The sequence below is a fragment of the Stylophora pistillata genome, chromosome 5, assembly GCF_964205215.1.
Source record: "Stylophora pistillata chromosome 5, jaStyPist1.2, whole genome shotgun sequence".
NCBI classification, from domain to species: Eukaryota; Metazoa; Cnidaria; class Anthozoa; order Scleractinia; family Pocilloporidae; genus Stylophora; species Stylophora pistillata.
This window is the reverse complement of record NC_142523.1, coordinates 14,987,924-15,000,252: the sequence shown is the minus strand read 5'-3', so window position 1 is coordinate 15,000,252 and position 12,329 is coordinate 14,987,924. Positions and strand designations below refer to the sequence as shown.

The following is a 12,329-nucleotide window of genomic DNA, read 5'->3' as shown; positions in this document are numbered from 1 at the left end:
CAAACTAGACCATATGTTAATGTCCACATCATCGATTATGTCCACAACACCATTTCTTACTCCAAGCAATACCTACAGTCAACCACACACTTACACAACCTTTTTAATCCACAACACCTCAACATCACACAGTCACACGCATCCCACATCCACAACTTTAACAAACACAATGACATAATTCTTACCAAGACAGAAAAAAATATGGGATGGGCCCTTGTGCCCATCACATGGTTTAAAGACGAATACACCAGACAACTTACAGACTCTACCACATACAAACGTATTGACAATTTTGACCTTACCAAGACTATAACAAACTCCAACAAATTACTTAGCAAACTACAAATATGTTTTAACAAACTACTTTCAACCTCCACCGACAAGAAACTACTTAACACTATTACATAAGACAAACTTCAACTACCTTACATGAAACTCCTACCTAAAGTACATAAACTGACTGATACTGCCTCACCCTCAAACCTTCACAATCTAACAGGACGACCCATTATAACTGCACACAGCTGGACGACTTCTAACCCCTCACGTTTACTCGGTACAGAACTTGACAAAATTATTTTACAACTGAAAGACATTTTTGAAGAACGAAACATTCCTTTTCCTTTAATTTACAACTCAACAGACCTTTTGGACTCATTTCACAACTTTTATGTTGACGATGGTGACAATTTTATTTTTAACGACTTTCGACTTCACATCCCTCTACACCAACATTTCACATTCAGACACCATCCATGCCATCACCACCAGTTGCAAACTACTAAACCTACCAACCTTTTACAGAGACTTTTTACTTAATTTAAACTATTTTACTAACAACCGTAACTTTTTCCTTTCAGGACAGGACGTTTACCAACAAATCAAAGGGGTTGCTATGGACAACTACCACAGCAGGCAAATCGCTGACCTGGTTTTGCTGCTCAGGGAATTAACTTTCTTTTCGGAACGCGACACCACTGGACTTTTCCTTTTTTGTAGATACATCGACGACGGATTTTTGTTGACAGACAAAAACAACACTACAGATATTATTAACCATTTATCCACTACATATCCTTCACAAATCCCAATCACTTTCACCACCACCACCAAACTGTTTGGGGCTGCATCGGTGTTTTTGTAATCGTTACGGTGGCCAATTTACTTAAAATTAGTCTAGTAAGCATTAAATTACAATTACAATTACTGTTTGACTCTTGTATCTCATAAATTACTGAGATCTTCAATGACCTACAGATTGAAATAAATTTTCACACCCGTATCTTGCCACTTCGGCACAAATAATTGTGGCGGTTAACAAGGGACATACTCTGGGCAGTTTTCACATGATGCAGTTGACCCTTCAACTGTGGGCAAAATTCAACCACCTAAACATGGATTCAAGAGGAATTATGTTTTAAAATTAATAAACCCTAACAGAAATTACCATATGGCTGGAATTTACCAGTATGACAAGGAAACAAGTGAATACATTGAAAGACTAGATATTTTTGAACTGTGAAGAAAGACAGGTATAAAGGCAACTTTCGCAGCTGCCTATAAATGGGCACAAAGACCGTATACTGTGATGATCAATCATGTCTTCATGAAATAGGAAGTTGACAGGAAACATCTCAAAATAACTTACCAACTGAAAACATTCCACTTTTCTGGTGAAATTTTGCTAAATAGAAGGGCTTTTTCCCATATGCCTGCTCTGCGGGAGGCCTCCTTCAGCATAAACTAACATATGCATTTGAGGTTAACATGCTCTTAGCTATATATAGGAAATGTTATTGGTAGTGTCACACTAGCAAGTGGCTTTTGGGATTATATTGTCCTGATTATCAAATTTAAATTTGAATGATCAAATTAAAATACTTCCCAGATAACATTTGTGCAAAACAGATTGTTACTACAGCTTTGATGTAGCTTTCAAACATGTATGTACCATCCCCTTACTAACTTAATGGTAGATGACTTTTAAAACAACAATTTAGTATCACATCACTCCAGCCCTCTACCACTTTAAGGCCTTGTTGAACGTACATCTGCACTGCTCTTTTAAGATCATCTTCTCTCCACGATGAAAACCTCTTATCTGCCATCTTTGAGCTTTTTGAGAGAAATGGTCTTGGAAACAATACAACTCAATGACAACTTGTCTTCAAACTCCCGCCATTTTTAAATCTCCGCGACTTGCGCAAGGCATGCTGGTGGTGGCGGCAGCGCTTGGCTGGGTGAAAAACTTTTTTATTTTAAATTAATTTATATATTTTTTTTTTACTTTGATTTCATTTTATTTTACGTTGGTTTCATTTTCTTTTATTTTGATTTCTTTTTAGTTTATTTTTGCTTTTCTTTGAATGTAGAAAAAAATTAAAAGGAATTAGAGATAAAAATAAAAAAGAATAAAAGATTAATAAAATGATTCCTTCAAAATGCGGATTTTTCGATTGGCAGTCCTCGGCCACTATACACAACCCTTCACAGCACCACTGGTGTGACCCCAGCAGAACTTATGGTAAAACGTAAATTAAGAACAAGGCTAAGCTTAGTTAAACCTGATCTAGAACAAGCTGTTCAACACAAGCAAACTAAGGAAAAAGTTTATAAGGATCCCAAAGTTGATACAGAGAGATTTTTCCAAGTATGATAGAGTGCGCATACGATACACCAGACCAAAATCTCAGGTTGATAGATGGGTTCCAGGGACAGTCGTTAAGGTTTGTGGTCCTGGAACATGTACTGTTAAAAAAGGATGTCAGAATCGTTAGGTCCACACTGATCACATGATTAGGGCCTGTGAAAATGTACCTGATATGGTTGAGGAGGCTGAAGTTATGGTTCCTGAGTCATATGAACAGCCTGAGCAAGAAATACAAGAAAATCCTGACAAAACCTCAGAATTGTAACAGAAACCAGATAACTCAAGTCTAGTTGTGCCATTGGCACCTATTAGTTTAGGTCACGAGGCTTCCGCCACTCCATGTATTTTGACGAGATCCAACACAACTAAAAAACCTGTTGATAGACTTAACCTTAAGCATCTAGGTATTTTCATTTGTTGCTTGTTATTGCTGAGTTATGTTAAAAGAAAAACCCCATTTTACTTTGTGGGGGGAGAGTAGTGTAATATATTCATACGTCATCATACCCATGATGCATTTGGAATAAAGGCGAGAGAACACACCATGCAGTTGTTGTTGTTTTCTTAGTGAAGATATCCTTAAAAATACGACAGTGGATAGTGTTATCCACCGACCCTTAGAACAACTGGGGCCTGTTGTATAAGCTGCTATGGATTAATCTAACGAGGTTCGTTTATTCTAAGAATTTCAGAAGCCCCAGCCGGCGATAACTGTCAGCTTCCTCTACATTGTGGATAGAGCAACCTCATGGCTGCCTATGGCAGTTTGAGGCAGTAATTTAAAAGATATGAGGGAAATGTGTGACAATCTCTCAAAAGATACCAGGAAGTTCCTTTGCATGTTTGGTACTGTTGTTCCTCGAAAAATCGAGAAGTTTGCACTTATTTTGACACGCAAGACAACGTTTGGTCTAGAGTTTCTTCTGCGGAGATGCAGTCGTTTCCCCTACAAAGAAGACATAATCAATCAACGGTTTGATCAAGGCATTCGGTCTGGAGGTGAACAACAGCAGCAGAAGAAAGTGAGGATTAGGAACATTGATCCCCAAAGTGATTCTTTTAAGCAAAGTATCAAGGATGAAACAGCTGAATTACCTTCGTCAAACCATCCGTATGAAATATTATATCATGGAGCTAACCATGAAAGTGCCAGAGATATAATGGAAGGTGGTATTAGACTGATAGGTAATGCTGAACAAGACTTCAGTGATGGCGAGGGATTTTATGTCGGTAACAATTTCATTGAAGTCCTTGAGTGGGCAATGGACAAGTATAATCTAAGAAAGAGAACTTTTGCTGCTTTACTAGTGTATCGCGTAGATGCGAGACAACTGCGGAAAGAATATAATGGATTAGATCTGCGTAATCTGATGAGTCGGCTGAGATTCATGAATAAAGATGGTGGTTGGATGTGTATTTTCCTGCTTGGTCGAACTGATCACATTAATCAGCTTATCTTCACTACTTCGACTTCAGACCACTAGTTTTAGGAAAGAAAACTCTCCTAAGACTCGAGGAGCATATAGTGATCCTAAATATCTCGAGGAATACATAAGAAATGCGAATTCCAAGAAGGTTCAAAGCAGCGCTTTTCAACTAACAACATGGCGGGCTAACCTTCGGCTGCTGGTGTTAGCAAAGATTAAAAGATCACAGACTCCAACTATCCGATATTACAACGGTGTATCTACCTTTCATCCAATTATTAAACTGCTGCACGACATTGAATTCAACCCTGCACCGAATAAAGTAGCTTCCACGCGGCAAGCAAACAGGACGCGTAACAACAATATTACATACGATGGACGATCCTTCTCAGTAGATAGCGCTATTTATGCAATAGCGAAAATCAGACCTGAAAAAAAATCAGGCCTGTACGGGATTTGAACCACTGACCTCTGCGATACGAGATATATGAACTTCATATATCCATTGTAACAATATCACAGTAGCTCACTTAAATGTTCGATCTTTGAAATGTCAAGATCACTTTATCCAAGTTAAACAGACTGTGCTCGAAAATAAATTCGACATTTTAACCATTTCTGAATCATGTTTGGATAATTCTGTCACAAATTTGGAACTAGAAATACCAGGATATGATTTGCATCGTGTCGATAGACAGGACAACAAAGGTTGCGGCATTTGTGTTTCTACTCTCAAGATCACAAAAAGCAATAAAGCACCTAGACGTGAATGAAAGTCCCTAGAGTCACTAAAGGGAAATGAAAGAAAGCCCTTAGCCTGTCACCATAAGAAAAAGATGACTTACTCCGCAGGTACTAAGCCTCTTTATTTTTCTTGACTTGCATCACAAGTTTGTATGGAAAATTGTACCTGGAATACCATAATACAAGGGATGATGACTAAAAGAAAAATCACCTAAAAAATTCCCCTTTTCAAAATTAAACCAACTTGAGTTTTTTGTGACCAACTACAGGGTTATCACATCTCCTGTGAAAGAGTGGCTAGACACCGTGAGCAGTGAAAGCAAAAAACAACAATACTTTTGTAGCCTTGGCTTAACAAAAGGATATAAGTTTGTGTGGCAGTTGACAACAGTGTAGTAAACTCAAGATCCTTCATAAATGCATCAAATAATTGCTGGCGAGCTCTAGCGAGGCAGCAGCCTGTTCTCTACAATAGCGAGAAAAAGTCAAATTTTTTTCGGATGTAAGATAGGAGCCATGCGCAGTCGATTGCGTTTTTTATAACCGGGGTGCTTGTGATGACATCACATAAAATGCACGTGGAAATATCGATCGATTTTCACCAATGCCCGTTGGGGCAAATAATTCCACCATTGAGTTACATTTGCCCGTCAAAGCAAAAGAAAAGCTTGCAATCATAGATTCAAAATGTGGATCGCTCGTTGAAGCTAACCATTCAACAAAATCTGGATCGCTTGTTGAACCCAGAGCAGAGCCGCTAATAATAAGAAAGAGCTAGTTTCTCCAGACATGGTAAGGAAGCTTGTTGAAAAATCCAACCCAGATAATTTACTTGAATTACGAAATGTGTGTATTTTCATTCTTCCTCTCGCTGGTTTCTTCCAAATTGAGGAGGTTCTTCATATTAGATATGGAGAGATCAGTTTTCATAGTGACCACCTAACTATTAACGTTGATAAAAGTAAGATAGATCAACTTTGTAAAGGGAGCCAAATTGTAATTTCATAGAGCTCCACTATTGCTACCTGCCCTGTAAACATTTTCAGGCGTTATTTTAGAGAGGTCGAAAAGTTTCCAGTTGAGGCAGGCCATTGTGTCTTTAGGGCCTTGTACAAGTTTAAATTAAGTCACAGATTAGTCTCTGTTAACAAGCCTCTAAGTTACTCATGTAAAAGAGATTACTTCAAATCTACGTACCTTTAAGGACATTGTTCCAGATAATTCACTATTCAGCACATATTCCTTAAGAGTTGGTGGTGCTTCAGCTGTAGCTAATTCTGGTGTTCCCGACAGACTCTTTAAGAGGCACGGGCGTTAGTAATCTGTTTCCACCAAAAATGGCTACGTTGATGATAGTTTGAGTTCATGTTAGTCAGTGTCAAATCAGTTAGGTATTTGATTCCGTAGCGTTTACTTTTAACTTATGTTTCCCTTTCTCTGTCTCTAGTAGGATGCGTATGCTATAAGACTCTCTGACTCATCCTAAATAAACTTTCTCATTGAATATCTCGCCTGAGTGTAGTCAGAATGAGTTCACATATGGGTTCAATATGGGTTCAATATGGGTTCAATATGGGTCACACTATATGTAATTTCTGACGTTTGAGTGACATGGGAACGAATTAGTCAGAAATTATTATTCTGACGGCATGTTGAAGAGGTTCACGTGGCATCACGGTAGTTTCGGATTATTTAAGCATTTTGCGGCAAAATTTAGTCACTCTAGGTTGGTCAGTCTTAGGTTTAACCACTTTCTTCTTTCTTATTTAATATAATTTTGTTTTACAACTCTCTGTAAAATAACACTGCTTTATTGAATTTTTTGTGCGATTAGTAGTGTAACTAGGTTTATTTTAGTTACCTTTTCCTCAGGGTATAGTACTGCTGCATTAGATGAGGATTACGTTTCCACATATTTTTTGGTCACTTCTAAACAGTGGTTTGTTAGTGGTTTTTTGTATCTGGGGTAGCACAGGCTGTTTTTGTATAACCCTTCAGTTTCAGGGAATACTTACAGTACATTACAGACTGTGGTAGGATGCGAATACTACAAGACTGGTTGACTTATCCTAAATAAACTTTCACATTGAATATCTAGCCTGAGCGTAGTCAGAATAAACTGATCCTGAAAATTACCTCTTCATGAAAGAAAAGGAAAGGAAAGAAAATGGCGTGCATGTCTTTATTCAACCAAGGAATGACGCAAGGAATGTAAAAGAAATAATGCTGTTGTTGTCAAGCTTCGAGAACAAAGAAAGTGTGATTTCACACCTTTTTACGTTTGAGTGATGTCGCTTTTCGCACAGGACCCAGATAGTTAGAAGAAAATATTTCTCATTCGTTTTGTGAGCAACGCAACAGATGACAACATGAAAAACAATGTGGTCCTGAAGTTCAAAAACATACTTCTATCCACAAATTAAGAAAACCACTAACTCACGAAGAATGAGCTTTTAGCGTTACACTTTCCAATGCTAAAGGCATCTTTAAAATGAGTGCTATTAACTATTGCACCTTAGGCTTTGTCTTGTTAAACGTCAACCATGCAACATCTTAGTAAATGCAAATATTTCAATTCAGCATAGAAGTCCCCGCGATTTTGTTTTATGGATTATCGACCATCAATTCATGATCATTGACGAAAATTTTAAACTTAAACGCGTGTACCGCTAAGATGATTTTAAATCACCACTCACCTTCCCCCCATCGCGACCACAACTTTCAAGCTATCGTTCTACCCGCAACGTAAACTAGTAATTTTTAGGCATTTTTAAGCTTCCTCTGCAATGAATTACATGCTTAAAGCGTCTAAGTCGCGTGTCACTAAGCAGTTGTCTGTTGGGTTTAGTCTTATAAACAGTCAACGTACCAATCTATACAATCATTTCAATTCAGGTAAACTACATGTATCCGCGCAATCTGACAATCACAACCTTCGATCGCTCAGTACAGAGATATTCCCGGATCTATTCATCAACAAGGAGCTGATGAATAGACCCGTGTCCCTATTCTGCGGACACAGTGGATGCCAAGAATGTTTGCAGCAGCTCATTTGTACTCAGTCTGGAGGTGGGAGGGAAAAGACTTCTGCAATATGTCGAGAGCAAATCAACGAGCAGATATTGAATATCAACATACCACTCAGGTCAGTCATATCCAAATTGACTGTTAAATGCACAAACGTTGGCTACATTTGGGTCGGTGAGCATGGTTGTAAAAAGAGAAATCAAGTGATCTGCTCATACCTCCTCATGGAATGCACCAATGGCTGCACTAGATCGCATCTGCAAGATTCACTTTGGCATCAATTGGAGATCTGCCCTAAAGAGAAAGTAGCTTGCAAGCACAGCACAGCACTGCACTGCAGAGGTGGAGAGGTGCAAGTTAGATCTGCATGAATGATCCTGTCAAGAAAAGCCCGGACCATGTCTATTAAATTGTGGCTCTAATTTTCCCAGGTCAGTAATCATTCCGTTCACAACATTAGCTGATTATGGAAATTTCAACATTATTTAGTTAAAGGGGAGAGGGTATGGAAAAAAATTATGATTGATCGATAGACCAACGCGCGGTTTGCCTTAGTAGTAGGGCACCGATAGGGTAAAATTTGTTTTCAAATTTTTTTCTTGGTCTCATTAAGGGATTAGCCCCGCAATAGTGAAACATTCCCAAGGAAGCCTGATGCCGTAAGATTTACGTGTGTCTATTTCAGGTCTCATGTTCACCTTCATTTGGACGCAGGTCCGAAAAGAATGATCAAATGCAGTGTGGCCAGATGTAACAATTACAACCAATTAGGAATGGAAATTGTTATAATGAACAGTATCAAGAAAGCCACCAAGCACTGCTTAGGATTTGAGTTGAAAGTCTTTAGCAGGCGATATATGACAAGGTTAGGGAGGTACCTAATCGGCCTACAGTTACCAAGTATGAACTCAACATAGATCACAAGTAATGCCCCTGGTGTGCCAGAAGTTAAAGTAACAGTAAAAGGACCATTTAAAGTGAGATCAGGCAAAACCAAGAACAACAGAGGTATGCAAGAAAAGCAGGTACTAAAATTACAATGGCATTTTCGTGCAATAGAGCTGTGGGAAAACCTTCATCCTAGTGGACGAACATTGAAAACTCCAATATGTTGGTGTACTGTAGCTGGCCGAAACGGACATTTTCCGCCAATTGGAAAAGGTTGATTGATCTCATTTAGAAAAGATTCGTTTTCAAGTACAAGACTTACGACACTTTCATTCAGTTTGAATGAGGTTTTTCGTTTTTGCTTCCTTCTTCTTTGCTTTTGTCTCTTATTATTATTATTACTAGAACTATTATTATCATTATCATTACTAATATTATAATCATTATCATTGCTTGCAGTCTTAAGTTGCAGTAAAAAGGGAATTGTCCGAGCGAAAGTGCCTCCGATGGACAATGCCGAAGTCATTGTTACAACTGTCCGTTTCTTTTTCTTTTAGTTCTCGCCCTTCCTTTATTTTCTCTCATTCGCTTATGCTCACTAAGGCCCATGGTATCGCGTGAACCTTTATGGTTGAGCAATCGCGGTCAAAGTTCAGTTGGCCTTCAGTCGTTCAAGACGTAATAAGTCGTAAGTCATAAGTCGTACGTCATAAGTGGTAAGTCTGGGTTAATAAGTCAATTTCGCATTTCCCGATCAAGAATCTTCACTGTGCGGGTCAGCTATGTAAGTTTAAAACAAAAACCAAAACACGTTTATTTAACAATAAATCCTTATTCCCCTGGCTCCACAGATAGCAGTGCTAATCAAGGCAGGCCAGGATAATCAGTAAAAGAAGAGGAAAATACACACAATTAAAACTACAGATGAATAAATAGATGGTAAATACGAAAACAAATTAAGTCTACGAAAACAACTATGTGGTTAATTCAAGTTGACAGCACATTATGTTGTGAGTGAATGCATAAGATAAAATGGATAAGGTAGGATTGGCGAGACAAAGGTGATAGCTACTAAGAGTATTTACTAACTTTAGGGATTATCGATTCTCAATCTTCGTAGGAGTCTTCTAATTCTAATATATTGAACAAGATCGTGCGAATTTTTCTTTTAAAGAAGAATTTTGGTAGTGTTTGGAGCTTAGTTGGTATCTCATTCCACAGTTTTGCACCGATTCTTGAAAACGATTTTCGTTCAATTTCAAGTTTTGATTTTTTAATGTAAAAGTTCTTGGAGGCTGAAGATCGCATATTATATGAATGAATTTTTGCAGTGGGGATGAACACTCCTTCAATTGTGAAGGAATAAGATCAATATTTACATCATGCATTGTCTCAGCTAGCAATTTATAATACATAAAGTGAATACGTAAAGTCTTTGCACAAAGGAACAGAGGAATGGCGTGTCATACCTGTCAGCAAAACATATGAAATGGAGAGCACGTTTTTGGAGGATCAAAAGCTTATTTAATTTAGTTTTGCAAGCTTGTCCCCATGCAATTAAACCGTATCGTAAATAAGGAACAACAAGGCAGTTGTATATACTAAGAAGAGTATGGAAAGGAACAAAATGCCTTATCTTAGACAGTAATCCAATGGTTTTGCTAAGTTTCAATAGTATAGAGTCAATATGGTTTTTCCATTCCATATTTGATTGAATAGCATTAACAATATCAAGAATTGCATGCCTCCGTTGGGTGACCCTGTCTGAAGCCATATTGTGATGAACTTACGATTTTGCTTTCATCGATAAAAGATTTCAGCCTTTTGAAGACAAGTTTTTCAAAAATTCTGTTAAAACAAGATAATAATGAAATTGGTCTATAGTTGTTGGGATCCGTCTGATCATCAGAATTTGAAGATTGGTATAACTTCTTCTGCCTTTTTTAGTTTAGAGGGGAACGTTACCAAGTTCAATAGACTTATTGAAGATATTTGGTAAAACTTCACTTAAGATTTTATTTGCATATTTAAGTATGCTGACAGGAAACGAGTAAAATCCGTATGATTTGTTTTGAGGCATAGACAGAATTTCTAATTTAATTTCATTGGGGCTTATTGGCGCAAAGAAAAATGAAGTAATGGGTGACTTGTTTTTGTCAAGGTATTCGGTAAAGGGTTTCTCAAAAGGGGGGAGCTTGCTAGCTAGGCTGGGACCAATGCTTACAAAGTGTTTATTTAAAATGTTGGGAATACGCGATTTTAGGTTAGTAGTAGTGTTGGTAGAAGGTTGCTTTAGGTTATTAATTATCGTGTAGTTTTTCTTTTTGCGGTTTAATAATCCACTAATTCCTTCCCATGTCTTTTTCAAGTTGTTTAAATTGTTATTAAAAAACTGATGATAATAGAGCTTTTTGCTAATTCGCGTTAATTTACAGATTTCGTTACGATAGTATTTATATTGAGCATGATTGTTGCTCATGTACAAGTTACTTTTTATTCTAATTGCGGTACGTATCCCTTTAGTTAGCCACGGTTTAGATAATTGCTTTATTCTTCTTTTAGATAAAATCTTAAAGGGTGCGTGTTTGTTGAGTAATTTGTTAAATTTATCGTAAAAGTATGAAAATGTTCCATTAACATCGACATTGGCTCTCTCGAGGATCTCATTCCAATCAACTTGAGATATATCAGCTGAGAAAGAATCTGGAGAAAATTTTGAAAAATCTCGCACTCTTCTACTTTCAGCTTTTGTTTGAATAACAATTGAAGTCAAGATACAAAACTGTGAGAAGTGGTCACTTAGATCAGAGAAGATGTTACCACTAGGCTAGCACCTTTTCTGGATTATTCACAAATATATTATCAATCAACGTTGCTGATGTACTTTTTACTCGTGTCGGTTTGACAACTGTGGGAATGAGATAACAACTTTGCGCTCTCAATAGGTCAATGTTAAAGTCACCAAGGATGCAGATCTCTTTATCTAAAGCCATATATTTTTCTATAGATTCATCAAAATACTGCAAAAAGTTTTCAAGGAGAGTTTGGTCTTATAATTAACCCATGCAAAGAGGCTAACTTTAATTTTCAGGAGTGCAACACTGTAAAATAATTCATTTTAAATGGACACAGAAATTTGAAAGTGAATATTAATTCCAATACTTCACTCCTTGTTAAATGTAACACTTGAGATTGTATATCCTTGACAGTACACCCCATATATTAAATAAAATTATTGCTCTATCTACTTTATCTATGGATTCAATCAAATCCATAAAAGTAAAAAGCATATTAGACAACAGAAAAAAACAATTGTTGAAGCCGCAGTTTCTGTGATTTACTTGAGTTGTTGCCAACGAATTCTTCTTAATTTTAACATTTAATGCTTTCTCTTAGTCAAGATTCAGTGGGCAAACACAAGCTCTAACTGAAAATGATTTTTTCAATATCAGTTAGTTTTACTATTGATACTATAGTAATCATATATTTTCTTTTCATATTTGTTGTCATCTGGATTTTTTTAATTCATCTAAAGTAATCCTGGAGGCTTGGAGGGTCAAGTTAAAAAAAATCTGAGGACTGATTACCATAGA

At 37.2% G+C, this 12,329-nt stretch overlaps 2 pseudogenes across 1 annotated transcript in view; one reads left to right on the top strand and one right to left on the bottom strand.

Annotated features, from left to right (window-relative positions):
- The window catches only part of LOC148730461 (uncharacterized), a 72,928-nt pseudogene that overhangs the window by 6,698 nt on the left and 53,901 nt on the right, over positions 1-12,329 (top strand). The gene's annotated exons all lie outside the window — the stretch shown is intronic.
- LOC148730468 (uncharacterized) overlaps positions 12,065-12,329 on the bottom strand; it is a 1,616-nt pseudogene continuing 1,351 nt past the window's right edge.